The 26,660-nt window shown below is 37.5% G+C and overlaps 30 non-coding genes across 30 annotated transcripts; all 30 read left to right on the top strand.

Annotated features, from left to right (window-relative positions):
* Positions 1–926: 926 nt before the first annotated feature.
* Positions 927–998, top strand: TRNAG-UCC (transfer RNA glycine (anticodon UCC)). Its single transcript has one exon. It is a non-coding gene; the product is annotated as a tRNA-Gly (tRNA).
* A 1,928-nt stretch (positions 999–2,926) lies between these two features.
* Positions 2,927–2,998, top strand: TRNAV-UAC (transfer RNA valine (anticodon UAC)). The gene has a single exon. It is a non-coding gene; the product is annotated as a tRNA-Val (tRNA).
* A 428-nt stretch (positions 2,999–3,426) lies between these two features.
* On the top strand, positions 3,427–3,498 carry TRNAG-UCC (transfer RNA glycine (anticodon UCC)). The gene has a single exon. It is a non-coding gene; the product is annotated as a tRNA-Gly (tRNA).
* A 428-nt stretch (positions 3,499–3,926) lies between these two features.
* Positions 3,927–3,998, top strand: TRNAG-UCC (transfer RNA glycine (anticodon UCC)). The gene has a single exon. It is a non-coding gene; the product is annotated as a tRNA-Gly (tRNA).
* Positions 3,999–5,426: 1,428 nt separating this feature from the next.
* TRNAG-UCC (transfer RNA glycine (anticodon UCC)) lies at positions 5,427–5,498 on the top strand. The gene has a single exon. It is a non-coding gene; the product is annotated as a tRNA-Gly (tRNA).
* Positions 5,499–9,426: 3,928 nt separating this feature from the next.
* On the top strand, positions 9,427–9,498 carry TRNAG-UCC (transfer RNA glycine (anticodon UCC)). Its single transcript has one exon. It is a non-coding gene; the product is annotated as a tRNA-Gly (tRNA).
* A 428-nt stretch (positions 9,499–9,926) lies between these two features.
* On the top strand, positions 9,927–9,998 carry TRNAG-UCC (transfer RNA glycine (anticodon UCC)). The gene has a single exon. It is a non-coding gene; the product is annotated as a tRNA-Gly (tRNA).
* Positions 9,999–10,926: 928 nt separating this feature from the next.
* On the top strand, positions 10,927–10,998 carry TRNAG-GCC (transfer RNA glycine (anticodon GCC)). The gene has a single exon. It is a non-coding gene; the product is annotated as a tRNA-Gly (tRNA).
* Positions 10,999–11,426: 428 nt separating this feature from the next.
* On the top strand, positions 11,427–11,498 carry TRNAG-UCC (transfer RNA glycine (anticodon UCC)). The gene has a single exon. It is a non-coding gene; the product is annotated as a tRNA-Gly (tRNA).
* Positions 11,499–12,426: 928 nt separating this feature from the next.
* Positions 12,427–12,498, top strand: TRNAV-UAC (transfer RNA valine (anticodon UAC)). The gene has a single exon. It is a non-coding gene; the product is annotated as a tRNA-Val (tRNA).
* A 428-nt stretch (positions 12,499–12,926) lies between these two features.
* On the top strand, positions 12,927–12,998 carry TRNAG-UCC (transfer RNA glycine (anticodon UCC)). The gene has a single exon. It is a non-coding gene; the product is annotated as a tRNA-Gly (tRNA).
* A 428-nt stretch (positions 12,999–13,426) lies between these two features.
* TRNAG-CCC (transfer RNA glycine (anticodon CCC)) lies at positions 13,427–13,498 on the top strand. Its single transcript has one exon. It is a non-coding gene; the product is annotated as a tRNA-Gly (tRNA).
* Positions 13,499–14,426: 928 nt separating this feature from the next.
* On the top strand, positions 14,427–14,498 carry TRNAG-GCC (transfer RNA glycine (anticodon GCC)). Its single transcript has one exon. It is a non-coding gene; the product is annotated as a tRNA-Gly (tRNA).
* Positions 14,499–14,926: 428 nt separating this feature from the next.
* On the top strand, positions 14,927–14,998 carry TRNAG-UCC (transfer RNA glycine (anticodon UCC)). Its single transcript has one exon. It is a non-coding gene; the product is annotated as a tRNA-Gly (tRNA).
* Positions 14,999–15,926: 928 nt separating this feature from the next.
* Positions 15,927–15,998, top strand: TRNAG-GCC (transfer RNA glycine (anticodon GCC)). The gene has a single exon. It is a non-coding gene; the product is annotated as a tRNA-Gly (tRNA).
* A 428-nt stretch (positions 15,999–16,426) lies between these two features.
* Positions 16,427–16,498, top strand: TRNAG-UCC (transfer RNA glycine (anticodon UCC)). Its single transcript has one exon. It is a non-coding gene; the product is annotated as a tRNA-Gly (tRNA).
* Positions 16,499–17,426: 928 nt separating this feature from the next.
* Positions 17,427–17,498, top strand: TRNAV-UAC (transfer RNA valine (anticodon UAC)). Its single transcript has one exon. It is a non-coding gene; the product is annotated as a tRNA-Val (tRNA).
* Positions 17,499–17,926: 428 nt separating this feature from the next.
* On the top strand, positions 17,927–17,998 carry TRNAG-UCC (transfer RNA glycine (anticodon UCC)). The gene has a single exon. It is a non-coding gene; the product is annotated as a tRNA-Gly (tRNA).
* A 928-nt stretch (positions 17,999–18,926) lies between these two features.
* On the top strand, positions 18,927–18,998 carry TRNAG-GCC (transfer RNA glycine (anticodon GCC)). The gene has a single exon. It is a non-coding gene; the product is annotated as a tRNA-Gly (tRNA).
* A 428-nt stretch (positions 18,999–19,426) lies between these two features.
* On the top strand, positions 19,427–19,498 carry TRNAG-UCC (transfer RNA glycine (anticodon UCC)). The gene has a single exon. It is a non-coding gene; the product is annotated as a tRNA-Gly (tRNA).
* Positions 19,499–20,426: 928 nt separating this feature from the next.
* TRNAV-UAC (transfer RNA valine (anticodon UAC)) lies at positions 20,427–20,498 on the top strand. The gene has a single exon. It is a non-coding gene; the product is annotated as a tRNA-Val (tRNA).
* Positions 20,499–20,926: 428 nt separating this feature from the next.
* On the top strand, positions 20,927–20,998 carry TRNAG-UCC (transfer RNA glycine (anticodon UCC)). Its single transcript has one exon. It is a non-coding gene; the product is annotated as a tRNA-Gly (tRNA).
* A 428-nt stretch (positions 20,999–21,426) lies between these two features.
* Positions 21,427–21,498, top strand: TRNAG-UCC (transfer RNA glycine (anticodon UCC)). The gene has a single exon. It is a non-coding gene; the product is annotated as a tRNA-Gly (tRNA).
* Positions 21,499–22,426: 928 nt separating this feature from the next.
* TRNAG-GCC (transfer RNA glycine (anticodon GCC)) lies at positions 22,427–22,498 on the top strand. The gene has a single exon. It is a non-coding gene; the product is annotated as a tRNA-Gly (tRNA).
* Positions 22,499–22,926: 428 nt separating this feature from the next.
* Positions 22,927–22,998, top strand: TRNAG-UCC (transfer RNA glycine (anticodon UCC)). The gene has a single exon. It is a non-coding gene; the product is annotated as a tRNA-Gly (tRNA).
* A 429-nt stretch (positions 22,999–23,427) lies between these two features.
* TRNAG-UCC (transfer RNA glycine (anticodon UCC)) lies at positions 23,428–23,499 on the top strand. The gene has a single exon. It is a non-coding gene; the product is annotated as a tRNA-Gly (tRNA).
* A 428-nt stretch (positions 23,500–23,927) lies between these two features.
* On the top strand, positions 23,928–23,999 carry TRNAV-UAC (transfer RNA valine (anticodon UAC)). The gene has a single exon. It is a non-coding gene; the product is annotated as a tRNA-Val (tRNA).
* Positions 24,000–24,926: 927 nt separating this feature from the next.
* TRNAG-UCC (transfer RNA glycine (anticodon UCC)) lies at positions 24,927–24,998 on the top strand. The gene has a single exon. It is a non-coding gene; the product is annotated as a tRNA-Gly (tRNA).
* A 928-nt stretch (positions 24,999–25,926) lies between these two features.
* Positions 25,927–25,999, top strand: TRNAG-GCC (transfer RNA glycine (anticodon GCC)). Its single transcript has one exon. It is a non-coding gene; the product is annotated as a tRNA-Gly (tRNA).
* A 428-nt stretch (positions 26,000–26,427) lies between these two features.
* Positions 26,428–26,499, top strand: TRNAG-UCC (transfer RNA glycine (anticodon UCC)). Its single transcript has one exon. It is a non-coding gene; the product is annotated as a tRNA-Gly (tRNA).
* The last annotated feature ends 161 nt before the right edge of the window (positions 26,500–26,660 follow it).

Genomic DNA, 26,660 nt, shown 5'->3' with positions numbered 1-26,660 from the left:
CTTTTCCTTATGTGCTGTTTTCGCACTTATAGTTGTTGCTTAAGATATGCTCAGATGACAAGGTCCATAGAAAATGTTAAAATCTTTGTAGAAATCATGATTCCTTCTTAGCAGATGACTTTTGATTCCACCACTGCCTGATTAAAGATTTGTAAATACATTTTACAAAGTTCACTGAGGTGCCATATGCAAGTACATCAAAGGTCTTTTCTTTTCTCAGTTTTGATACCACTGTATATCAGTTCAATGGTGCATAAAAACCTTAAGTATGGATGAGCCTAAATCTTGAATTGTGAATGTCATGCAATTTGCCAATTTTGTTTGAATATCTTCCACCAATGGTGCTACAGCGCAGGCTATAAAAATATTTCAAACAGTTGTTGTGATTTCCATATTGGCCACTATATGCATCGAAAAAGCGCTCAAGCATTGGTGGTATAGTGGTGAGCCTAGCTGCCTTCCAAGCAATTGACTCGGGTTCGATTCCCGGCCAATGCATCCTTTTCCTTATGTGCTGTTTTCGCAGTTATAGTTGTTGCTTAAGATATGCTCAGATGACAAGGTCCATAGAAAATGTTAAAATCTTTGTAGAAATCATGATTCCTTCTTAGCAGATGACTTTTGATTCCACCACTGCATGATTAAAGATTTGTAAATACATTTTACAAAGTTCACTGAGGTGCCATATGCAAGTAAATCAAAGGTCTTTTCTTTTCTCAGTTTTGATACCACTGTATATCAGTTCAATGGTGCATAAAAACCTTAAGTATGGATGAGCCTAAATCTTGAATTGTGAATGTCATGCAATTTGCCAATTTTGTTTGAATATCTACCACCAATGGTGCTACAGCGCAGGCTATAAAAATCTTTCAAACAGTTGTTGTGATTTCCATATTGGCCACTATATGCATTCGAAAAGTGCTCAAGCATTGGTGGTATAGTGGTGAGCATAGCTGCCTTCCAAGCAGTTGACCCGGGTTCGATTCCCGGCCAATGCATCCTTTTCCTTATGTGCTGTTTTCGCACTTATAGTTGTTGCTTAAGATATGCTCAGATGACAAGGTCCATAGAAATTGTTAAAATCTTTGTAGAAATCATTATTCTTTCTTAGCAGATTACTTTTGATTCCACCACTGCCTAATTAAAGATTTGTAAATACATTTTACACAGTTCACTGAGGTGCCATATGCAAGTAAAACGAAGGTCTTTTCTATTCTCAGTTTTTATACCACTGTATATAAGTTCAATGGTGCATAAAAACCTTAAGTATGGATGAGCCTAAATCTTGAATTGTGAATGTCATGCAATTTGCCAATTTTGTTTGAATATCTTCCACCAATGGTGCTACAGCGCAGGCTATAAATATCTTTCAAACAGTTGTTGTGATTTCCATATTGGCCACTATATGCATTGAAAAAGCGCTCAAGCATTGGTGGTATAGTGGTGAGCATAGCTGCCTTCCAAGCAGTTGACTCGTGTTCGATTCCTGGCCAATGCATCCTTTTCCTTATGTGCTGTTTTCGCGATTATAGTTGTTGCTTAAGATATGCTCAGATGACAAGGTCCATAGAAAATGTTAAAATCTTTGTAGAAATCATGATTCCTTCTTAGCAGATGACTTTTGATTCCACCACTGCCTGATTAAAGATTTGTAAATACATTCTACAAAGTTCACTGAGGTGCCATATGCAAGTAAATCAAAGGTCTTTTCTTTTCTCAGTTTTGATACCACTGTATATCAGTTCAATGGTGCATAAAAACCTTAAGTATGGATTAGCCTAAATCTTGAATTGTGAATGTCATGCAATTTGCCAATTTTGTTTGAATATCTACCACCAATGGTGCTACAGCGCAGGCTATAAAAATCTTTCAAACAGTTGTTGTGATTTCCATATTGGCCACTATATGCATTTGAAAAGTGCTCAAGCATTGGTGGTATAGTGGTGAGCATAGCTGCCTTCCAAGCAGTTGACCCGGGGTTGATTCCCGGCCAATGCATCCTTTTCCTTATGTGCTGTTTTCGCACTTATAGTTGTTGCTTAAGATATGCTCAGATGACAAGGTCCATAGAAAATGTTAAAATCTTTGTAGAAATCATGATTCCTTCTTAGCAGATGACTTTTGATTCCACCACTGCCTGATTAAAGATTTGTAAATACATTTTACAAAGTTCACTGAGGTGCCATATGCAAGTAAATCGAAGGTCTTTTCTTTTCTCAGTTTTGATACCACTGTATATCAGTTCAATGGTGCATAAAAACCTTAAGTATGGATGAGCCTAAATCTTGAATTGTGAATGTCATGCAATTTGCCAATTTTGTTTGAATATCTTCCACCAATGGTGCTACAGCGCAGGCTATAAATATCTTTCAAACAGTTGTTGTGATTTCCATATTGGCCACTATATGCAATCGAAAAGAGCTCAAGCATTGGTGTTATAGTGGTGAGCATAGCTGCCTTCCAAGCAGTTGACCCGGTTTCGATTCCCGGCCAATGCATCCTTTTCCTTATGTGCTGTTTTCGCACTTATAGTTGTTGCTTAAGATATGCTCAGATGACAAGGTCCATAGAAAATGTTAAAATCTTTGTAGAAATCATGATTCCTTCTTAGCAGATTACTTTTGATTCCACCACTGCCTAATTAAAGATTTGTAAATACATTTTACACAGTTCACTGAGGTGCCATATGCAAGTAAAACGAAGGTCTTTTCTATTCTCAGTTTTTATACCACTGTATATCAGTTCAATGGTGCATAAAAACCTTAAGTATGGATTAGCCTAAATCTTGAATTGTGAATGTCATGCAATTTGCCAATTTTGTTTGAATATCTACCACCAATGGTGCTACAGCGCAGGCTATAATAATCTTTCAAACAGTTGTTGTGATTTCCATATTGGCCACTATATGCATTTGAAAAGTGCTCAAGCATTGGTGCTATAGTGGTGAGCATAGCTGCCTTACAAGCAGTTGACCCGGGGTCGATTCCCGGCCAATGCATCCTTTTCCTTATGTGCTGTTTTCGCACTTATAGTTGTTGCTTAAGATATGCTCAGATGACAAGGTCCATAGAAAATGTTAAAATCTTTGTAGAAATCATGATTCCTTCTTAGCAGATGACTTTTGATTCCACCACTGCCTGATTAAAGATTTGTAAATACATTTTACAAAGTTCACTGAGGTGCCATATGCAAGTAAATCGAAGGTCTTTTCTTTTCTCAGTTTTGATACCACTGTATGTAAGTTCATTGGTGCATAAAAACCTTAAGTATGGGTGAGCCTAAATCTTGAATTGTGAATGTCATGCAATTTGCCAATTTTGTTTGAATATCTTCCACCAATGGTGCTACAGCGCAGGCTATAAATATCTTTCAAACAGTTGTTGTGATTTCCATATTGGCCACTATATGCATTCGAAAAGTGCTCAAGCATTGGTGGTATAGTGGTGAGCATAGCTGCTTTCCAAGCAGTTGACCCGGGTTCGATTCCCAGCCAATGCATCCTTTTCCTTATGTGCTGTTTTCGCACTTATAGTTGTTGCTTAAGATATGCTCAGATGACAAGGTCCATAGAAAATGTTAAAATCTTTGTAGAAATCATGATTCCTTCTTAGCAGATGACTGTTAATTCCACCACTGCCTGATTAAAGATTTGTAAATACATTTTACAAAGTTCACTGAGGTGCCATATGCAAGTAAATCAAAGGTCTTTTCTTTTCTCAGTTTTGATACCACTGTATATCAGTTCAATGGTGCATAAAAACCTTAAGTATGGATGAGCCTAAATCTTGAATTGTGAATGTCATGCAATTTGCCAATTTTGTTTGAATATCTTCCACCAATGGTGCTACAGCGCAGGCTATAAATATCTTTCAAACAGTTGTTGTGATTTCCATATTGGCCACTATATGCATTCAAAAAGAGCTCAAGCATTGGTGGTATAGTGGTGAGCATAACTGCCTTCCAAGCTGTTGACCTGGGTTCGATTCCCGGCCAATGCATCCTTTTCCTTATGTGCTGTTTTCGCACTTATAGTTGTTGCTTAAGATATGCTCAGATGACAAGGTCCATAGAAAATGTTAAAATCTTTGTAGAAATCATGATTCCTTCTTAGCAGATGACTTTTGATTCCACCACTGCCTGATTAAAGATTTGTAAATACATTTTACAAAAATCACTGAGGTGCCATATGCAAATAAATCGAAGGTCTTTTCTTTTCTCAGTTTTGATACCACTGTATATCAGTTCAATGGTGCATAAAAACCTTAAGTATGGATGAGCCTAAATCTTGAATTGTGAATGTCATGCAATTTGCCAATTTTGTTTGAATATCTTCCACCAATGGTGCTACAGCGCAGGCTATAAATATCTTTCAAACAGTTGTTGTGATTTCCATATTGGCCACTATATGCATCGAAAAAGCGCTCAAGCATTGGTGGTATAGTGGTGAGCCTAGCTGCCTTCCAAGCAATTGACTCGGGTTCGATTCCCGGCCAATGCATCCTTTTCCTTATGTGCTGTTTTCGCACTTATAGTTGTTGCTTAAGATATGCTCAGATGACAAGGTCCATAGAAAATGTTAAAATCTTTGTAGAAATCATGATTCCTTCTTAGCAGATGACTTTTGATTCCACCACTGCCTGATTAAAGATTTGTAAATACATTTTACAAAGTTCACTGAGGTGCCATATGCAAGTACATCAAAGGTCTTTTCTTTTCTCAGTTTTGATACCACTGTATATCAGTTCAATGGTGCATAAAAACCTGAAGTATGGATGAGCCTAAATCTTGAATTGTGAATGTCATGCAATTTGCCAATTTTGTTTGAATATCTTCCACCAATGGTGCTACAGCGCAGGCTATAAAAATATTTCAAACAGTTGTTGTGATTTCCATATTGGCCACTATATGCATCGAAAAAGCGCTCAAGCATTGGTGGTATAGTGGTGAGCCTAGCTGCCTTCCAAGCAATTGACTCGGGTTCGATTCCCGGCCAATGCATCCTTTTCCTTATGTGCTGTTTTCGCAGTTATAGTTGTTGCTTAAGATATGCTCAGATGACAAGGTCCATAGAAAATGTTAAAATCTTTGTAGAAATCATGATTCCTTCTTAGCAGATGACTTTTGATTCCACCACTGCATGATTAAAGATTTGTAAATACATTTTACAAAGTTCACTGAGGTGCCATATGCAAGTAAATCAAAGGTCTTTTCTTTTCTCAGTTTTGATACCACTGTATATCAGTTCAATGGTGCATAAAAACCTTAAGTATGGATGAGCCTAAATCTTGAATTGTGAATGTCATGCAATTTGCCAATTTTGTTTGAATATCTACCACCAATGGTGCTACAGCGCAGGCTATAAAAATCTTTCAAACAGTTGTTGTGATTTCCATATTGGCCACTATATGCATTCGAAAAGTGCTCAAGCATTGGTGGTATAGTGGTGAGCATAGCTGCCTTCCAAGCAGTTGACCCGGGTTCGATTCCCGGCCAATGCATCCTTTTCCTTATGTGCTGTTTTCGCACTTATAGTTGTTGCTTAAGATATGCTCAGATGACAAGGTCCATAGAAATTGTTAAAATCTTTGTAGAAATCATTATTCTTTCTTAGCAGATTACTTTTGATTCCACCACTGCCTAATTAAAGATTTGTAAATACATTTTACACAGTTCACTGAGGTGCCATATGCAAGTAAAACGAAGGTCTTTTCTATTCTCAGTTTTTATACCACTGTATATAAGTTCAATGGTGCATAAAAACCTTAAGTATGGATGAGCCTAAATCTTGAATTGTGAATGTCATGCAATTTGCCAATTTTGTTTGAATATCTTCCACCAATGGTGCTACAGCGCAGGCTATAAATATCTTTCAAACAGTTGTTGTGATTTCCATATTGGCCACTATATGCATTGAAAAAGCGCTCAAGCATTGGTGGTATAGTGGTGAGCATAGCTGCCTTCCAAGCAGTTGACTCGTGTTCGATTCCTGGCCAATGCATCCTTTTCCTTATGTGCTGTTTTCGCGATTATAGTTGTTGCTTAAGATATGCTCAGATGACAAGGTCCATAGAAAATGTTAAAATCTTTGTAGAAATCATGATTCCTTCTTAGCAGATGACTTTTGATTCCACCACTGCCTGATTAAAGATTTGTAAATACATTCTACAAAGTTCACTGAGGTGCCATATGCAAGTAAATCAAAGGTCTTTTCTTTTCTCAGTTTTGATACCACTGTATATCAGTTCAATGGTGCATAAAAACCTTAAGTATGGATTAGCCTAAATCTTGAATTGTGAATGTCATGCAATTTGCCAATTTTGTTTGAATATCTACCACCAATGGTGCTACAGCGCAGGCTATAAAAATCTTTCAAACAGTTGTTGTGATTTCCATATTGGCCACTATATGCATTTGAAAAGTGCTCAAGCATTGGTGGTATAGTGGTGAGCATAGCTGCCTTCCAAGCAGTTGACCCGGGGTTGATTCCCGGCCAATGCATCCTTTTCCTTATGTGCTGTTTTCGCACTTATAGTTGTTGCTTAAGATATGCTCAGATGACAAGGTCCATAGAAAATGTTAAAATCTTTGTAGAAATCATGATTCCTTCTTAGCAGATGACTTTTGATTCCACCACTGCCTGATTAAAGATTTGTAAATACATTTTACAAAGTTCACTGAGGTGCCATATGCAAGTAAATCGAAGGTCTTTTCTTTTCTCAGTTTTGATACCACTGTATATCAGTTCAATGGTGCATAAAAACCTTAAGTATGGATGAGCCTAAATCTTGAATTGTGAATGTCATGCAATTTGCCAATTTTGTTTGAATATCTTCCACCAATGGTGCTACAGCGCAGGCTATAAATATCTTTCAAACAGTTGTTGTGATTTCCATATTGGCCACTATATGCAATCGAAAAGAGCTCAAGCATTGGTGTTATAGTGGTGAGCATAGCTGCCTTCCAAGCAGTTGACCCGGTTTCGATTCCCGGCCAATGCATCCTTTTCCTTATGTGCTGTTTTCGCACTTATAGTTGTTGCTTAAGATATGCTCAGATGACAAGGTCCATAGAAAATGTTAAAATCTTTGTAGAAATCATGATTCCTTCTTAGCAGATTACTTTTGATTCCACCACTGCCTAATTAAAGATTTGTAAATACATTTTACACAGTTCACTGAGGTGCCATATGCAAGTAAAACGAAGGTCTTTTCTATTCTCAGTTTTTATACCACTGTATATAAGTTCAATGGTGCATAAAAACCTTAAGTATGGATGAGCCTAAATCTTGAATTGTGAATGTCATGCAATTTGCCAATTTTGTTTGAATATCTTCCACCAATGGTGCTACAGCGCAGGCTATAAATATCTTTCAAACAGTTGTTGTGATTTCCATATTGGCCACTATATGCATTGAAAAAGCGCTCAAGCATTGGTGGTATAGTGGTGAGCATAGCTGCCTTCCAAGCAGTTGACTCGTGTTCGATTCCTGGCCAATGCATCCTTTTCCTTATGTGCTGTTTTCGCGATTATAGTTGTTGCTTAAGATATGCTCAGATGACAAGGTCCATAGAAAATGTTAAAATCTTTGTAGAAATCATGATTCCTTCTTAGCAGATGACTTTTGATTCCACCACTGCCTGATTAAAGATTTGTAAATACATTCTACAAAGTTCACTGAGGTGCCATATGCAAGTAAATCAAAGGTCTTTTCTTTTCTCAGTTTTGATACCACTGTATATCAGTTCAATGGTGCATAAAAACCTTAAGTATGGATTAGCCTAAATCTTGAATTGTGAATGTCATGCAATTTGCCAATTTTGTTTGAATATCTACCACCAATGGTGCTACAGCGCAGGCTATAAAAATCTTTCAAACAGTTGTTGTGATTTCCATATTGGCCACTATATGCATTTGAAAAGTGCTCAAGCATTGGTGGTATAGTGGTGAGCATAGCTGCCTTCCAAGCAGTTGACCCGGGGTTGATTCCCGGCCAATGCATCCTTTTCCTTATGTGCTGTTTTCGCACTTATAGTTGTTGCTTAAGATATGCTCAGATGACAAGGTCCATAGAAAATGTTAAAATCTTTGTAGAAATCATGATTCCTTCTTAGCAGATGACTTTTGATTCCACCACTGCCTGATTAAAGATTTGTAAATACATTTTACAAAGTTCACTGAGGTGCCATATGCAAGTAAATCGAAGGTCTTTTCTTTTCTCAGTTTTGATACCACTGTATATCAGTTCAATGGTGCATAAAAACCTTAAGTATGGATGAGCCTAAATCTTGAATTGTGAATGTCATGCAATTTGCCAATTTTGTTTGAATATCTTCCACCAATGGTGCTACAGCGCAGGCTATAAATATCTTTCAAACAGTTGTTGTGATTTCCATATTGGCCACTATATGCAATCGAAAAGAGCTCAAGCATTGGTGTTATAGTGGTGAGCATAGCTGCCTTCCAAGCAGTTGACCCGGTTTCGATTCCCGGCCAATGCATCCTTTTCCTTATGTGCTGTTTTCGCACTTATAGTTGTTGCTTAAGATATGCTCAGATGACAAGGTCCATAGAAAATGTTAAAATCTTTGTAGAAATCATGATTCCTTCTTAGCAGATTACTTTTGATTCCACCACTGCCTAATTAAAGATTTGTAAATACATTTTACACAGTTCACTGAGGTGCCATATGCAAGTAAAACGAAGGTCTTTTCTATTCTCAGTTTTTATACCACTGTATATCAGTTCAATGGTGCATAAAAACCTTAAGTATGGATGAGCCTAAATCTTGAATTGTGAATGTCATGCAATTTGCCAATTTTGTTTGAATATCTTCCACCAATGGTGCTACAGCGCAGGCTATAAATATCTTTCAAACAGTTGTTGTGATTTCCATATTGGCCACTATATGCAATCGAAAAGAGCTCAAGCATTGGTGTTATAGTGGTGAGCATAGCTGCCTTCCAAGCAGTTGACCCGGTTTCGATTCCCGGCCAATGCATCCTTTTCCTTATGTGCTGTTTTCGCACTTATAGTTGTTGCTTAAGATATGCTCAGATGACAAGGTCCATAGAAAATGTTAAAATCTTTGTAGAAATCATGATTCCTTCTTAGCAGATGACTTTTGATTCCACCACTGCCTGATTAAAGATTTGTAAATACATTTTACAAAGTTCACTGAGGTGCCATATGCAAGTAAATCAAAGGTCTTTTCTTTTCTCAGTTTTGATACCACTGTATATCAGTTCAATGGTGCATAAAAACCTTAAGTATGGATGAGCCTAAATCTTGAATTGTGAATGTCATGCAATTTGCCAATTTTGTTTGAATATCTTCCACCAATGGTGCTACAGCGCAGGCTATAAATATCTTTCAAACAGTTGTTGTGATTTCCATATTGGCCACTATATGCATTCGAAAAGAGCTCAAGCATTGGTGGTATAGTGGTGAGCATAACTGCCTTCCAAGTTGTTGACCCGGGTTCGATTCCCGGCCAATGCATCCTTTTCCTTATGTGCTGTTTTCGCACTTATAGTTGTTGCTTAAGATATGCTCAGATGACAAGGTCCATAGAAAATGTTAAAATCTTTGTAGAAATCATGATTCCTTCTTAGCAGATGACTTTTGATTCCACCACTGCCTAATTAAAGATTTGTAAATACATTTTACACAGTTCACTGAGGTGCCATATGCAAGTAAAACGAAGGTCTTTTCTTTTCTCAGTTTTGATACCACTGTATATCAGTTCAATGGTGCATAAAAACCTTAAGTATGGATGAGCCTAAATCTTGAATTGTGAATGTCATGCAATTTGCCAATTTTGTTTGAATATCTTCCACCAATGGTGCTACAGCGCAGGCTATAAATATCTTTCAAACAGTTGTTGTGATTTCCATATTGGCCACTATATGCATTCGAAAAGAGCTCAAGCATTGGTGGTATAGTGGTGAGCATAGCTGCCTTCCAAGCAGTTGACCCGGGTTCGATTCCCGGCCAATGTATCCTTTTCCTTATGTGCTGTTTTCGCACTTATAGTTGTTGCTTAAGATATGCTCAGATGACAAGGTCCATAGAAAATGTTAAAATCTTTGTAGAAATCATGATTCCTTCTTAGCAGATGACTTTTGATTCCACCACTGCCTAATTAAAGATTTGTAAATACATTTTACACAGTTCACTGAGGTGCCATATGCAAGTAAAACGAAGGTCTTTTCTTTTCTCAGTTTTGATACCACTGTATATCAGTTCAATGGTGCATAAAAACCTTAAGTATGGATGAGCCTAAATCTTGAATTGTGAATGTCATGCAATTTGCCAATTTTGTTTGAATATCTTCCACCAATGGTGCTACAGCGCAGGCTATAAATATCTTTCAAACAGTTGTTGTGATTTCCATATTGGCCACTATATGCATTGAAAAAGCGCTCAAGCATTGGTGGTATAGTGGTGAGCATAGCTTCCTTCCAAGCAGTTGACTCGGGTTCGATTCACGGCCAATGCATCCTTTTCCTTATGTGCTGTTCTCGCACTTATAGTTGTTGCTTAAGATATGCTCAGATGACAAGGTCCTTAGAAAATGTTAAAATCTTTGTAGAAATCATGATTCCTTCTTAGCAGATGACTTTTGATTCCACCACTGCCTGATTAAAGATTTGTAAATACATTTTACAAAGTTCACTGAGGTGCCATATGCAAGAAAATCAAAGGTCTTTTCTTTTCTCAGTTTTGATACCACTGTATATCAGTTCAATGGTGCATAAAAACCTTAAGTATGGATGAGCCTAAATCTTGAATTGTGAATGTCATGCAATTTTCCAATTTTGTTTGAATATCTTCCACCAATGGTGCTACAGCGCAGGCTATAAATATATTTCAAACAGATGTTGTGATTTCCATATTGGCCATTATATGCATTCGAAAAGAGCTCAAGCATTGGTGGTATAGTGGTGAGCATAGCTGCCTGCCAAGCAGTTGACCCGGGTTCGATTCCCGGCCAATGCATCCTTTTCCTTATGTGCTGTTTTCGCACTTATAGTTGTTGCTTAAGATATGCTCAGATGACAAGGTCCATAGAAAATGTTAAAATCTTTGTAGAAATCATGATTCCTTCTTAGCAGATGACTTTTGATTCCACCACTGCCTGATTAAAGATTTGTAAATACATTTTACAAAGTTCACTGAGGTGCCATATGCAAGTAAATCGTAGGTATTTTCTTTTCTCAGTTTTGATACCACTGTATATCAGTTCAATGGTGCATAAAAACCTTAAGTATGGATGAGCCTAAATCTTGAATTGTGAATGTCATGCAATTTGCCAATTTTGTTTGAATATCTTCCACCAATGGTGCTACAGCGCAGGCTATAAATATCTTTCAAACAGTTGTTGTGATTTCCATATTGCCCACTATATGCAATCGAAAAGAGCTCAAGCATTGGTGGTATAGTGGTGAGCATAGCTGCCTTCCAAGCAGTTGACCCAGGTTCGAATCCCGGCCAATGCATCCTTTTCCTTATGTGCTGTTTTCGCACTTATAGTTGTTGCTTAAGATATGCTCAGATGACAAGGTCCATAGAAAATGTTAAAATCTTTGTAGAAATCATGATTCCTTCTTAGCAGATGACTTTTGATTCCACCACTGCCTGATTAAAGATTTGTAAATACATTTTACAAAGTTCACTGAGGTGCCATATGCAAGTAAATCGAAGGTCTTTTCTTTTCTCAGTTTTGATACCACTGTATATCAGTTCAATGGTGCATAAAAACCTTAAGTATGGATGAGCCTAAATCTTGAATTGTGAATGTCATGCAATTTGACAATTTTGTTTGAATGTCTTCCACCAATGGTGCTACAGCGCAGGCTATAAATATCTTTCAAACAGTTGTTGTGATTTCCATATTGGCCACTATATGCAATCGAAAAGAGCTCAAGCATTGGTGTTATAGTGGTGAGCATAGCTGCCTTCCAAGCAGTTGACCCGGTTTCGATTCCCGGCCAATGCATCCTTTTCCTTATGTGCTGTTTTCGCACTTATAGTTGTTGCTTAAGATATGCTCAGATGACAAGGTCCATAGAAAATGTTAAAATCTTTGTAGAAATCATGATTCCTTCTTAGCAGATTACTTTTGATTCCACCACTGCCTAATTAAAGATTTGTAAATACATTTTACACAGTTCACTGAGGTGCCATATGCAAGTAAAACGAAGGTCTTTTCTATTCTCAGTTTTTATACCACTGTATATCAGTTCAATGGTGCATAAAAACCTTAAGTATGGATTAGCCTAAATCTTGAATTGTGAATGTCATGCAATTTGCCAATTTTGTTTGAATATCTACCACCAATGGTGCTACAGCGCAGGCTATAAAAATCTTTCAAACAGTTGTTGTGATTTCCATATTGGCCACTAAATGCATTTGAAAAGTGCTCAAGCATTGGTGCTATAGTGGTGAGCATAGCTGCCTTACAAGCAGTTGACCCGGGGTCGATTCCCGGCCAATGCATCCTTTTCCTTATGTGCTGTTTTCGCACTTATAGTTGTTGCTTAAGATATGCTCAGATGACAAGGTCCATAGAAAATGTTAAAATCTTTGTAGAAATCATGATTCCTTCTTAGCAGATGACTTTTGATTCCACCACTGCCTGATTAAAGATTTGTAAATACATTTTACAAAGTTCACTGAGGTGCCATATGCAAGTAAATCGAAGGTCTTTTCTTTTCTCAGTTTTGATACCACTGTATGTAAGTTCATTGGTGCATAAAAACCTTAAGTATGGATGAGCCTAAATCTTGAATTGTGAATGTCATGCAATTTGCCAATTTTGTTTGAATATCTTCCACCAATGGTGCTACAGCGCAGGCTATAAATATCTTTCAAACAGTTGTTGTGATTTCCATATTGGCCACTATATGCATTCGAAAAGAGCTCAAGCATTGGTGGTATAGTGGTGAGCATAGCTGCCTTCCAAGCAGTTGACCCGGGTTCGATTCCCGGCCAATGTATCCTTTTCCTTATGTGCTGTTTTCGCACTTATAGTTGTTGCTTAAGATATGCTCAGATGACAAGGTCCATAGAAAATGTTAAAATCTTTGTAGAAATCATGATTCCTTCTTAGCAGATGACTTTTGATTCCACCACTGCCTGATTAAAGATTTGTAAATACATTTTACAAAGTTCACTGAGGTGCCATATGCAAGTAAATCGTAGGTCTTTTCTTTTCTCAGTTTTGATACCACTGTATATCAGTTCAATGGTGCATAAAAACCTTAAGTATGGATGAGCCTAAATCTTGAATTGTGAATGTCATGCAATTTGCCAATTTTGTTTGAATATCTTCCACCAATGGTGCTACAGCGCAGGCTATAAATATCTTTCAAACAGTTGTTGTGATTTCCATATTGGCCACTATATGCATTCGAAAAGAGCTCAAGCATTGGTGGTATAGTGGTGAGCATAGCTGCCTCCCAAGTTGTTGACCCGGGTTCGATTCCCGGCCAATGCATCCTTTTCCTTATGTGCTGTTTTCGCACTTATAGTTGTTGCTTAAGATATGCTCAGATGACAAGGTCCATAGAAAATGTTAAAATCTTTGTAGAAATCATGATTCCTTCTTAGCAGATGACTTTTGATTCCACCACTGCCTAATTAAAGATTTGTAAATACATTATACACAGTTCACTGAGGTGCCATATGCAAGTAAAACGAAGGTCTTTTCTTTTCTCAGTTTTGATACCACTGTATATCAGTTCAATGGTGCATAAAAACCTTAAGTATGGATGAGCCTAAATCTTGAATTGTGAATGTCATGCAATTTGCCAATTTTGTTTGAATATCTTCCACCAATGGTGCTACAGCGCAGGCTATAAATATCTTTCAAACAGTTGTTGTGATTTCCATATTGGCCACTATATGCATTGAAAAAGCGCTCAAGCATTGGTGGTATAGTGGTGAGCATAGCTTCCTTCCAAGCAGTTGACTCGGGTTCGATTCACGGCCAATGCATCCTTTTCCTTATGTGCTGTTCTCGCACTTATAGTTGTTGCTTAAGATATGCTCAGATGACAAGGTCCTTAGAAAATGTTAAAATCTTTGTAGAAATCATGATTCCTTCTTAGCAGATGACTTTTGATTCCACCACTGCCTGATTAAAGATTTGTAAATACATTTTACAAAGTTCACTGAGGTGCCATATGCAAGAAAATCAAAGGTCTTTTCTTTTCTCAGTTTTGATACCACTGTATATCAGTTCAATGGTGCATAAAAACCTTAAGTATGGATGAGCCTAAATCTTGAATTGTGAATGTCATGCAATTTTCCAATTTTGTTTGAATATCTTCCACCAATGGTGCTACAGCGCAGGCTATAAATATATTTCAAACAGTTGTTGTGATTTCCATATTGGCCATTATATGCATTTGAAAAGAGCTCAAGCATTGGTGGTATAGTGGTGAGCATAGCTGCCTGCCAAGCAGTTGACCCGGGTTCGATTCCCGGCCAATGCATCCTTTTCCTTATGTGCTGTTTTCGCACTTATAGTTGTTGCTTAAGATATGCTCAGATGACAAGGTCCATAGAAAATGTTAAAATCTTTGTAGAAATCATGATTCCTTCTTAGCAGATGACTTTTGATTCCACCACTGCCTGATTAAAGATTTGTAAATACATTTTACAAAGTTCACTGAGGTGCCATATGCAAGTAAATCGTAGGTCTTTTCTTTTCTCAGTTTTGATACCACTGTATATCAGTTCAATGGTGCATAAAAACCTTAAGTATGGATGAGCCTAAATCTTGAATTGTGAATGTCATGCAATTTGCCAATTTTGTTTGAATATCTTCCACCAATGGTGCTACAGCGCAGGCTATAAATATCTTTCAAACAGTTGTTGTGATTTCCATATTGGCCACTATATGCATTCGAAAAGAGCTCAAGCATTGGTGGTATAGTGGTGAGCATAGCTGCCTTCCAAGCAGTTGACCCGGGTTCGATTCCCGGCCAATGTATCCTTTTCCTTATGTGCTGTTTTCGCACTTATAGTTGTTGCTTAAGATATGCTCAGATGACAAGGTCCATAGAAAATGTTAAAATCTTTGTAGAAATCATGATTCCTTCTTAGCAGATGACTTTTGATTCCACCACTGCCTAATTAAAGATTTGTAAATACATTTTACACAGTTCACTGAGGTGCCATATGCAAGTAAAACGAAGGTCTTTTCTTTTCTCAGTTTTGATACCACTGTATATCAGTTCAATGGTGCATAAAAACCTTAAGTATGGATGAGCCTAAATCTTGAATTGTGAATGTCATGCAATTTGCCAATTTTGTTTGAATATCTTCCACCAATGGTGCTACAGCGCAGGCTATAAATATCTTTCAAACAGTTGTTGTGATTTCCATATTGGCCACTATATGCATTGAAAAAGCGCTCAAGCATTGGTGGTATAGTGGTGAGCATAGCTTCCTTCCAAGCAGTTGACTCGGGTTCGATTCACGGCCAATGCATCCTTTTCCTTATGTGCTGTTCTCGCACTTATAGTTGTTGCTTAAGATATGCTCAGATGACAAGGTCCTTAGAAAATGTTAAAATCTTTGTAGAAATCATGATTCCTTCTTAGCAGATGACTTTTGATTCCACCACTGCCTGATTAAAGATTTGTAAATACATTTTACAAAGTTCACTGAGGTGCCATATGCAAGAAAATCAAAGGTCTTTTCTTTTCTCAGTTTTGATACCACTGTATATCAGTTCAATGGTGCATAAAAACCTTAAGTATGGATGAGCCTAAATCTTGAATTGTGAATGTCATGCAATTTTCCAATTTTGTTTGAATATCTTCCACCAATGGTGCTACAGCGCAGGCTATAAATATATTTCAAACAGATGTTGTGATTTCCATATTGGCCATTATATGCATTCGAAAAGAGCTCAAGCATTGGTGGTATAGTGGTGAGCATAGCTGCCTGCCAAGCAGTTGACCCGGGTTCGATTCCCGGCCAATGCATCCTTTTCCTTATGTGCTGTTTTCGCACTTATAGTTGTTGCTTAAGATATGCTCAGATGACAAGGTCCATAGAAAATGTTAAAATCTTTGTAGAAATCATGATTCCTTCTTAGCAGATGACTTTTGATTCCACCACTGCCTGATTAAAGATTTGTAAATACATTTTACAAAGTTCACTGAGGTGCCATATGCAAGTAAATCGTAGGTCTTTTCTTTTCTCAGTTTTGATACCACTGTATATCAGTTCAATGGTGCATAAAAACCTTAAGTATGGATGAGCCTAAATCTTGAATTGTGAATGTCATGCAATTTGCCAATTTTGTTTGAATATCTTCCACCAATGGTGCTACAGCGCAGGCTATAAATATCTTTCAAACAGTTGTTGTGATTTCCATATTGCCCACTATATGCAATCGAAAAGAGCTCAAGCATTGGTGGTATAGTGGTGAGCATAGCTGCCTTCCAAGCAGTTGACCCAGGTTCGAATCCCGGCCAATGCATCCTTTTCCTTATGTGCTGTTTTCGCACTTATAGTTGTTGCTTAAGATATGCTCAGATGACAAGGTCCATAGAAAATGTTAAAATCTTTGTAGAAATCATGATTCCTTCTTAGCAGATGACTTTTGATTCCACCACTGCCTGATTAAAGATTTGTAAATACATTTTACAAAGTTCACTGAGGTGCCATATGCAAGTAAATCGAAGGTCTTTTCTTTTCTCAGTTTTGATACCACTGTATATCAGTTCAATGGTGCATAAAAACCTTAAGTATGGATGAGCCTAAATCTTGAATTGTGAATGTCATGCAATTTGCCAATTTTGTTTGAATGTCTTCCACCAATGGTGCTACAGCGCAGGCTATAAATATCTTTCAAACAGTTGTTGTGATTTCCATATTGGCCACTATATGCAATCGAAAAGAGCTCAAGCATTGGTGTTATAGTGGTGAGCATAGCTGCCTTCCAAGCAGTTGACCCGGTTTCGATTCCCGGCCAATGCATCCTTTTCCTTATGTGCTGTTTTCGCACTTATAGTTGTTGCTTAAGATATGCTCAGATGACAAGGTCCATAGAAAATGTTAAAATCTTTGTAGAAATCATGATTCCTTCTTAGCAGATTACTTTTGATTCCACCACTGCCTAATTAAAGATTTGTAAATACATTTTACACAGTTCACTGAGGTGCCATATGCAAGTAAAACGAAGGTCTTTTCTATTCTCAGTTTTTATACCACTGTATATCAGTTCAATGGTGCATAAAAACCTTAAGTATGGATTAGCCTAAATCTTGAATTGTGAATGTCATGCAATTTGCCAATTTTGTTTGAATATCTACCACCAATGGTGCTACAGCGCAGGCTATAAAAATCTTTCAAACAGTTGTTGTGATTTCCATATTGGCCACTAAATGCATTTGAAAAGTGCTCAAGCATTGGTGCTATAGTGGTGAGCATAGCTGCCTTACAAGCAGTTGACCCGGGGTCGATTCCCGGCCAATGCATCCTTTTCCTTACGTGCTGTTTTCGCACTTATAGTTGTTGCTTAAGATATGCTCAGATGACAAGGTCCATAGAAAATGTTAAAATCTTTGTAGAAATCATGATTCCTTCTTAGCAGATGACTTTTGATTCCACCACTGCCTGATTAAAGATTTGTAAATACATTTTACAAAGTTCACTGAGGTGCCATATGCAAGTAAATCGAAGGTCTTTTCTTTTCTAAGTTTTGTTACCACTGTATGTAAGTTCATTGGTGCATAAAAACCTTAAGTATGGATGAGCCTAAATCTTGAATTGTGAATGTCATGCAATTTGCCAATTTTGTTTGAATATCTTCCACCAATGGTGCTACAGCGCAGGCTATAAATATCTTTCAAACAGTTGTTGTGATTTCCATATTGGCCACTATATGCATTCGAAAAGAGCTCAAGCATTGGTGGTATAGTGGTGAGCATAGCTGCCTTCCAAGCAGTTGACCCGGGTTCGATTCCCGGCCAATGTATCCTTTTCCTTATGTGCTGTTTTCGCACTTATAGTTGTTGCTTAAGATATGCTCAGATGACAAGGTCCATAGAAAATGTTAAAATCTTTGTAGAAATCATGATTCCTTCTTAGCAGATGACTTTTGATTCCACCACTGCCTGATTAAAGATTTGTAAATACATTTTACAAAGTTCACTGAGGTGCCATATGCAAGTAAATCGTAGGTCTTTTCTTTTCTCAGTTTTGATACCACTGTATATCAGTTCAATGGTGCATAAAAACCTTAAGTATGGATGAGCCTAAATCTTGAATTGTGAATGTCATGCAATTTGCCAATTTTGTTTGAATATCTTCCACCAATGGTGCTACAGCGCAGGCTATAAATATCTTTCAAACAGTTGTTGTGATTTCCATATTGGCCACTATATGCATTGAAAAAGCGCTCAAGCATTGGTGGTATAGTGGTGAGCATAGCTTCCTTCCAAGCAGTTGACTCGGGTTCGATTCACGGCCAATGCATCCTTTTCCTTATGTGCTGTTCTCGCACTTATAGTTGTTGCTTAAGATATGCTCAGATGACAAGGTCCTTAGAAAATGTTAAAATCTTTGTAGAAATCATGATTCCTTCTTAGCAGATGACTTTTGATTCCACCACTGCCTGATTAAAGATTTGTAAATACATTTTACAAAGTTCACTGAGGTGCCATATGCAAGAAAATCAAAGGTCTTTTCTTTTCTCAGTTTTGATACCACTGTATATCAGTTCAATGGTGCATAAAAACCTTAAGTATGGATGAGCCTAAATCTTGAATTGTGAATGTCATGCAATTTTCCAATTTTGTTTCAATATCTTCCACCAATGGTGCTACAGCGCAGGCTATAAATATATTTCAAACAGATGTTGTGATTTCCATATTGGCCATTATATGCATTCGAAAAGAGCTCAAGCATTGGTGGTATAGTGGTGAGCATAGCTGCCTGCCAAGCAGTTGACCCGGGTTCGATTCCCGGCCAATGCATCCTTTTCCTTATGTGCTGTTTTCGCACTTATAGTTGTTGCTTAAGATATGCTCAGATGACAAGGTCCATAGAAAATGTTAAAATCTTTGTAGAAATCATGATTCCTTCTTAGCAGATGACTTTTGATTCCACCACTGCCTGATTAAAGATTTGTAAATACATTTTACAAAGTTCACTGAGGTGCCATATGCAAGTAAATCGTAGGTCTTTTCTTTTCTCAGTTTTGATACCACTGTATATCAGTTCAATGGTGCATAAAAACCTTAAGTATGGATGAGCCTAAATCTTGAATTGTGAATGTCATGCAATTTGCCAATTTTGTTTGAATATCTTCCACCAATGGTGCTACAGCGCAGGCTATAAATATCTTTCAAACAGTTGTTGTGATTTCCATATTGCCCACTATATGCAATCGAAAAGAGCTCAAGCATTGGTGGTATAGTGGTGAGCATAGCTGCCTTCCAAGCAGTTGACCCAGGTTCGAATCCCGGCCAATGCATCCTTTTCCTTATGTGCTGTTTTCGCACTTATAGTTGTTGCTTAAGATATGCTCAGATGACAAGGTCCATAGAAAATGTTAAAATCTTTGTAGAAATCATGATTCCTTCTTAGCAGATGACTTTTGATTCCACCACTGCCTGATTAAAGATTTGTAAATACATTTTACAAAGTTCACTGAGGTGCCATATGCAAGTAAATCGAAGGTCTTTTCTTTTCTCAGTTTTGATACCACTGTATATCAGTTCAATGGTGCATAAAAACCTTAAGTATGGATGAGCCTAAATCTTGAATTGTGAATGTCATGCAATTTGCCAATTTTGTTTGAATGTCTTCCACCAATGGTGCTACAGCGCAGGCTATAAATATCTTTCAAACAGTTGTTGTGATTTCCATATTGGCCACTATATGCAATCGAAAAGAGCTCAAGCATTGGTGTTATAGTGGTGAGCATAGCTGCCTTCCAAGCAGTTGACCCGGTTTCGATTCCCGGCCAATGCATCCTTTTCCTTATGTGCTGTTTTCGCACTTATAGTTGTTGCTTAAGATATGCTCAGATGACAAGGTCCATAGAAAATGTTAAAATCTTTGTAGAAATCATGATTCCTTCTTAGCAGATTACTTTTGATTCCACCACTGCCTAATTAAAGATTTGTAAATACATTTTACACAGTTCACTGAGGTGCCATATGCAAGTAAAACGAAGGTCTTTTCTATTCTCAGTTTTTATACCACTGTATATCAGTTCAATGGTGCATAAAAACCTTAAGTATGGATTAGCCTAAATCTTGAATTGTGAATGTCATGCAATTTGCCAATTTTGTTTGAATATCTACCACCAATGGTGCTACAGCGCAGGCTATAAAAATCTTTCAAACAGTTGTTGTGATTTCCATATTGGCCACTAAATGCATTTGAAAAGTGCTCAAGCATTGGTGCTATAGTGGTGAGCATAGCTGCCTTACAAGCAGTTGACCCGGGGTCGATTCCCGGCCAATGCATCCTTTTCCTTACGTGCTGTTTTCGCACTTATAGTTGTTGCTTAAGATATGCTCAGATGACAAGGTCCATAGAAAATGTTAAAATCTTTGTAGAAATCATGATTCCTTCTTAGCAGATGACTTTTGATTCCACCACTGCCTGATTAAAGATTTGTAAATACATTTTACAAAGTTCACTGAGGTGCCATATGCAAGTAAATCGAAGGTCTTTTCTTTTCTAAGTTTTGTTACCACTGTATGTAAGTTCATTGGTGCATAAAAACCTTAAGTATGGATGAGCCTAAATCTTGAATTGTGAATGTCATGCAATTTGCCAATTTTGTTTGAATATCTTCCACCAATGGTGCTACAGCGCAGGCTATAAATATCTTTCAAACAGTTGTTGTGATTTCCATATTGGCCACTATATGCATTCGAAAAGAGCTCAAGCATTGGTGGTATAGTGGTGAGCATAGCTGCCTTCCAAGCAGTTGACCCGGGTTCGATTCCCGGCCAATGTATCCTTTTCCTTATGTGCTGTTTTCGCACTTATAGTTGTTGCTTAAGATATGCTCAGATGACAAGGTCCATAGAAAATGTTAAAATCTTTGTAGAAATCATGATTCCTTCTTAGCAGATGACTTTTGATTCCACCACTGCCTGATTAAAGATTTGTAAATACATTTTACAAAGTTCACTGAGGTGCCATATGCAAGTAAATCGTAGGTCTTTTCTTTTCTCAGTTTTGATACCACTGTATATCAGTTCAATGGTGCATAAAAACCTTAAGTATGGATGAGCCTAAATCTTGAATTGTGAATGTCATGCAATTTGCCAATTTTGTTTGAATATCTTCCACCAATGGTGCTACAGCGCAGGCTATAAATATCTTTCAAACAGTTGTTGTGATTTCCATATTGGCCACTATATGCATTCGAAAAGAGCTCAAGCATTGGTGGTATAGTGGTGAGCATAACTGCCTTCCAAGTTGTTGACCCGGGTTCGATTCCCGGCCAATGCATCCTTTTCCTTATGTGCTGTTTTCGCACTTATAGTTGTTGCTTAAGATATGCTCAGATGACAAGGTCCATAGAAAATGTTAAAATCTTTGTAGAAATCATGATTCCTTCTTAGCAGATGACTTTTGATTCCACCACTGCCTAATTAAAGATTTGTAAATACATTATACACAGTTCACTGAGGTGCCATATGCAAGTAAAACGAAGGTCTTTTCTTTTCTCAGTTTTGATACCACTGTATATCAGTTCAATGGTGCATAAAAACCTTAAGTATGGATGAGCCTAAATCTTGAATTGTGAATGTCATGCAATTTGCCAATTTTGTTTGAATATCTTCCACCAATGGTGCTACAGCGCAGGCTATAAATATCTTTCAAACAGTTGTTGTGATTTCCATATTGGCCACTATATGCATTGAAAAAGCGCTCAAGCATTGGTGGTATAGTGGTGAGCATAGCTTCCTTCCAAGCAGTTGACTCGGGTTCGATTCACGGCCAATGCATCCTTTTCCTTATGTGCTGTTCTCGCACTTATAGTTGTTGCTTAAGATATGCTCAGATGACAAGGTCCTTAGAAAATGTTAAAATCTTTGTAGAAATCATGATTCCTTCTTAGCAGATGACTTTTGATTCCACCACTGCCTGATTAAAGATTTGTAAATACATTTTACAAAGTTCACTGAGGTGCCATATGCTAGAAAATCAAAGGTCTTTTCTTTTCTCAGTTTTGATACCACTGTATATCAGTTCAATGGTGCATAAAAACCTTAAGTATGGATGAGCCTAAATCTTGAATTGTGAATGTCATGCAATTTTCCAATTTTGTTTGAATATCTTCCACCAATGGTGCTACAGCGCAGGCTATAAATATATTTCAAACAGTTGTTGTGATTTCCATATTGGCCATTATATGCATTTGAAAAGACCTCAAGCATTGGTGGTATAGTGGTGAGCATAGCTGCCTGCCAAGCAGTTGACCCGGGTTCGATTCCCGGCCAATGCATCCTTTTCCTTATGTGCTGTTTTCGCACTTATAGTTGTTGCTTAAGATATGCTCAGATGACAAGGTCCATAGAAAATGTTAAAATCTTTGTAGAAATCATGATTCCTTCTTAGCAGATGACTTTTGATTCCACCACTGCCTGATTAAAGATTTGTAAATACATTTTACAAAGTTCACTGAGGTGCCATATGCAAGTAAATCGTAGGTCTTTTCTTTTCTCAGTTTTGATACCACTGTATATCAGTTCAATGGTGCATAAAAACCTTAAGTATGGATGAGCCTAAATCTTGAATTGTGAATGTCATGCAATTTGCCAATTTTGTTTGAATATCTTCCACCAATGGTGCTACAGCGCAGGCTATAAATATCTTTCAAACAGTTGTTGTGATTTCCATATTGCCCACTATATGCAATCGAAAAGAGCTCAAGCATTGGTGGTATAGTGGTGAGCATAGCTGCCTTCCAAGCAGTTGACCCAGGTTCGAATCCCGGCCAATGCATCCTTTTCCTTATGTGCTGTTTTCGCACTTATAGTTGTTGCTTAAGATATGCTCAGATGACAAGGTCCATAGAAAATGTTAAAATCTTTGTAGAAATCATGATTCCTTCTTAGCAGATGACTTTTGATTCCACCACTGCCTGATTAAAGATTTGTAAATACATTTTACAAAGTTCACTGAGGTGCCATATGCAAAGTAAATCAAAGGTCTTTTCTATTCTCAGTTTTGATACCACTGTATATCAGTTCAATGGTGCATAAAAACCTTAAGTATGGATGAGCCTAAATCTTGAATTGTGAATGTCATGCAATTTTCCAATTTTGTTTGAATATCTTCCACCAATGGTGCTACAGCGTAGGCTATAAATATATTTCAAACAGTTGTTGTGATTTCCATATTGGCCACTATATGCATTCGAAAAGAGCTCAAGCATTGGTGGTATAGTGGTGAGCATAGCTGCCTTCCAAGCAGTTGACCCGGGTTTGATTCCTGGCCAATGCATCCTTTTCATTATGTGCTGTTTTCGCACTTATAGTTGTTGCTTAAGATATGCTCAGATGACAAGGTCCATAGAAAATGTTAAAATCTTTGTAGAAATCATGATTCCTTCTTAGCAGATGAGTTTTGATTCCACCACTGCATGATTAAACATTTGTAAACACATTTTACAAAGTTCACTGAGGTGCCATATGCAAGTACATCAAAGGTCTTTTCTTTTCTCAGTTTTGATACCACTGTATATCAGTTCAATGGTGCATAAAAACCTTAAGTATGGATTAGCCTAAATCTTGAATTGTGAATGTCATGCAATTTGCCAATTTTGTTTGAATATCTACCACCAATGGTGCTACAGCGCAGGCTATAAAAATCTTTCAAACAGTTGTTGTGATTTCCATATTGGCCACTATATGCATTTGAAAAGTGCTCAAGCATTGGTGGTATAGTGGTGAGCATAGCTGCCTTACAAGCAGTTGACCCGGGGTCGATTCCCGGCCAATGCATCCTTTTCCTTATGTGCTGTTTTCGCACTTATAGTTGTTGCTTAAGATATGCTCAGATGACAAGGTCCATAGAAAATGTTAAAATCTTTGTAGAAATCATGATTCCTTCTTAGCAGATGACTTTTGATTCCACCACTGCCTGATTAAAGATTTGTAAATACATTTTACAAAGTTCACTGAGGTGCCATATGCAAGTAAATCGAAGGTCTTTTCTTTTCTCAGTTTTGATACCACTGTATGTAAGTTCATTGGTGCATAAAAACCTTAAGTATGGATGAGCCTAAATCTTGAATTGTGAATGTCATGCAATTTGCCAATTTTGTTTGAATATCTTCCACCAATGGTGCTACAGCGCAGGCTATAAATATCTTTCAAACAGTTGTTGTGATTTCCATATTGGCCACTATATGCATTCGAAAAGAGCTCAAGCATTGGTGTTATAGTGGTGAGCATAGCTGCCTTCCAAGCAGTTGACCGGGTTCGATTCCCGGCCAATGTATCCTTTTCCTTATGTGCTGTTTTCGCACTTATAGTTGTTGCTTAAGATATGCTCAGATGACAAGGTCCATAGAAAATGTTAAAATCTTTGTAGAAATCATGATTCCTTCTTAGCAGATGACTTTTGATTCCACCACTGCCTGATTAAAGATTTGTAAATACATTTTACAAAGTTCACTGAGGTGCCATATGCAAGTAAATCAAAGGTCTTTTCTTTTCTCAGTTTTGATACCACTGTATATCAGTTCAATGGTGCATAAAAACCTTAAGTATGGATGAGCCTAAATCTTGAATTGTGAATGTCATGCAATTTGCCAATTTTGTTTAAATATCTTCCACCAATGGTGCTACAGCGCAGGCTATAAATATCTTTCAAACAGTTGTTGTGATTTCCATATTGGCCACTATATGCATTCGAAAAGTGCTCAAGCATTGGTGGTATAGTGGTGAGCATAACTGCCTTCCAAGTTGTTGACCCGGGTTCGATTCCCGGCCAATGCATCCTTTTCCTTATGTGCTGTTTTCGCACTTATAGTTGTTGCTTAAGATATGCTCAGATGACAAGGTCCATAGAAAATGTTAAAATCTTTGTAGAAATCATGATTCCTTCTTAGCAGATGACTTTTGATTTCACCACTGCCTAATTAAAGATTTGTAAATACATTTTACACAGTTCACTGAGGTGCCATATGCAAGTAAAACGAAGGTCTTTTCTATTCTCAGTTTTTATACCACTGTATATCAGTTCAATGGTGCATAAAAACCTTAAGTATGGATGAGCCTAAATCTTGAATTGTGAATGTCATGCAATTTGCCAATTTTGTTTGAATATCTTCCACCAATGGTGCTACAGCGCAGGCTATAAATATCTTTCAAACAGTTGTTGTGATTTCCATATTGGCCACTATATGCATTGAAAAAGCGCTCAAGCATTGGTGGTATAGTGGTGAGCATAGCTTCCTTCCAAGCAGTTGACTCGGGTTCGATTCACGGCCAATGCATCCTTTTCCTTATGTGCTGTTTTCGCACTTATAGTTGTTGCTTAAGATATGCTCAGATGACAAGGTCCTTAGAAAATGTTAAAATCTTTGTAGAAATCATGATTCCTTCTTAGCAGATGACTTTTGATTCCACCACTGCCTGATTAAAGATTTGTAAATACATTTTACAAAGTTCACTGAGGTGCCATATGCAAGTAAATCAAAGGTCTTTTCTTTTCTCAGTTTTGATACCACTGTATATCAGTTCAATGGTGCATAAAAACCTTAAGTATGGATGAGCCTAAATCTTGAATTGTGAATGTCATGCAATTTTCCAATTTTGTTTGAATATCTTCCACCAATGGTGCTACAGCGCAGGCTATAAATATCTTTCAAACAGTTGTTGTGATTTCCATATTGGCCATTATATGCATTCGAAAAGAGCTCAAGCATTGGTGGTATAGTGGTGAGCTATAGCTGCCTGCCAAGCAGTTGACCCGGGTTCGAATCCCGGCCAATGCATCCTTTTCCTTATGTGCTGTTTTCGCACTTATAGTTGTTGCTTAAGATATGCTCAGATGACAAGGTCCATAGAAAATGTTAAAATCTTTGTAGAAATCATGATTCCTTCTTAGCAGATGACTTTTGATTCCACCACTGCCTGATTAAAGATTTGTAAATACATTTTACAAAGTTCACTGAGGTGCCATATGCAAGTAAATCAAAGGTCTTTTCTTTTCTCAGTTTTGATACCACTGTATATCAGTTCAATGGTGCATAAAAACCTTAAGTATGGATTAGCCTAAATCTTGAATTGTGAATGTCATGCAATTTGCCAATTTTGTTTGAATATCTACCACCAATGGTGCTACAGCGCAGGCTATAAAAATCTTTCAAACAGTTGTTGTGATTTCCATATTGGCCACTATATGCATTTGAAAAGTGCTCAAGCATTGGTGGTATAGTGGTGAGCATAGCTGCCTTCCAAGCAGTTGACCCGGGGTCGATTCCCGGCCAATGCATCCTTTTCCTTATGTGCTGTTTTCGCACTTATAGTTGTTGCTTAAGATATGCTCAGATGACAAGGTCCATAGAAAATGTTAAAATCTTTGTAGAAATCATGATTCTTTCTTAGCAGATGACTTTTGATTCCACCACTGCCTGATTAAAGATTTGTAAATAC

The sequence above is a fragment of the Pseudophryne corroboree genome, chromosome 4 (genome assembly GCF_028390025.1).
Source record: "Pseudophryne corroboree isolate aPseCor3 chromosome 4, aPseCor3.hap2, whole genome shotgun sequence".
NCBI classification, from domain to species: domain Eukaryota; kingdom Metazoa; phylum Chordata; class Amphibia; order Anura; family Myobatrachidae; genus Pseudophryne; species Pseudophryne corroboree.
The sequence above is the reverse complement of the archived record's forward strand: the minus strand, read 5'-3'. Positions and strand labels throughout refer to the sequence as shown.